The following is a 1,826-nucleotide window of genomic DNA, read 5'->3' as shown; positions in this document are numbered from 1 at the left end:
TGGGATTTTACTTGACTCTGGGATTCTTGAAATAAAAATCTATGTACTAGTTATCCATGTATTTCCAATGTGTGGCCCAGTGCAGAGTATAAATAAGATGTTCAGTGAATGCTGGTGAATTCTTGAATAAAGGTCTAATTAAGATGGTGAATGAATCTATTTCTTATTACCTCGCAATTTTTCAAGATGGGTTATTTTCTCATGATAACAAAGGGCACATAAATGGGAAGAAGTCATTCTGAGTTAGTTGATGATAAATGCTCTTAGTTTAAAAAAACACTACTCAGAATAACCCAACTGATTGAAAAATAATAGTTGCACTGTTATTAATAAACCAACATCTTTGTACAGCTTTTGTTGTTGCAAACGCCTATCCAAAAAAATCTATCTATAGAAAACATTAATTTTGGAAAGGCTACTAAAAGAAAAATGGCAAATTACTGAATGGGATAAAATCTAAAAACCCACCCCCCATGTGGGATACTTTTTTCCCCCCAATTTATCCAGATTCAGCTTTACTGTGAATTAATCATCTATGAAGGATGGGAGTCAAAGGAATAGAAAAAGATAAAGGAGGCCATCAAAAAAAGTTCCCTGGCAAATGGGAGGGAGGGCATGAGGTTAGGAGCCCTATTAGGGAAGGAAATGTCCTGGTCCTAGAGGCCATTTTGGTCAATGATTGGAATGTTGAAGGTTGGTAGATTCAGGATGAAACATTTCTGGAGCTCCTCTAGATATTTCCCAAGAAGTTCCACTGCCCTCTCACAAGAGATGGTTGGTGTGTAGTATCGGTCCAGAATACTGAGAGTCAGGAAGGCCCCATAGCCATGGGAAGGCTGCAAAAGGAGCCTTGGTCAATACTGCCAGGTAGTCCATGTAGGAGAGTGCTGGAACCTCATGCCCATCATAGCCGGCCAGGAAGAGGTGGACATGGTATGGGGTCTGACTCTGAAAACAGTCAGTCATGTTTTGGCATGTGAAATCAGCTGCTGCTATGGAAGTCCATTCATAATGATTTTGCATCTTATAAAGTGGCTCATTTTGCTGAATATATTCTGCAAAGTGTACTGTGTCTCCAGCCTCTCCAACACAGAGGAATAAGATTTCTTCACTCCTCTTAAGCATCTTGTCATGATCGTCCTTCATCCAGACTGTTAGTGGCCACCTGGCTGAAGGCGAGAAGGCCTTAGTCGGGGCCCCGGATGAGGTACTCCATTGTGGCGGGAGACCAAGAGGACAGAGCGTGGTACCTGCTGGCTTCTCAACCTCACCTGAGAGACATGACAAGGGACACTTTTATGCTCAGGAATTGCCTAAGAGGAATTGCATTTATATTTTTACAGATATGAATGCATTCCTGTACCTAGAAGTAGTAGATGTGTGCATATCATGGTTTTTGTCTACTCAGGTGTAACTGTACCACGGTTTTTCTGCTCTTTCAAAAGGAGGATGGGTTACAGCAGGGGAATTAGAAGCTAAGAAACTGACAACACATGCTTGTCTTCCAATGGGATTCTAATCCTTTAAAAAATAAACCTGGGCTTCATCCTTAACGATAATTCTCTGTGTGAGCCATGGGCCACAAGGTGCAATCCTACATCCCTCTTTAGTTTTGATGAGACAGTGTCATGTGTTTCATGGCAAGATTCAAGGGACTCTTGCTTAGCTGTTAAGTTTATTCAAATTGAATGATAGAATTTTATAACTGGAAACAATATTTATATCATTAAACTGACATTCTTGTTTGATAAATGAGTAACCAGAAATCTAAAACTGTTTAATGAGTGACACAGGATTGTAGGAATGGAACCAAGCTCAGTGGTCTC

General features: G+C 40.4%; 1 pseudogene; it reads right to left on the bottom strand.

The window, feature by feature from the left end:
- Nucleotides 1-533: 533 nt before the first annotated feature.
- LOC118015383 lies at nucleotides 534-1,216 on the bottom strand (annotated as a pseudogene).
- Between the last annotated feature and the right edge of the window lie 610 nt (nucleotides 1,217-1,826).

Source organism: Mirounga leonina, unplaced genomic scaffold (assembly GCF_011800145.1).
Source record: "Mirounga leonina isolate KUSES-001 unplaced genomic scaffold, KU_Mleo_1.0 Mir_165, whole genome shotgun sequence".
NCBI classification, from domain to species: domain Eukaryota; kingdom Metazoa; phylum Chordata; class Mammalia; order Carnivora; family Phocidae; genus Mirounga; species Mirounga leonina.
The sequence above is the reverse complement of the archived record's forward strand: the minus strand, read 5'-3'. Positions and strand labels throughout refer to the sequence as shown.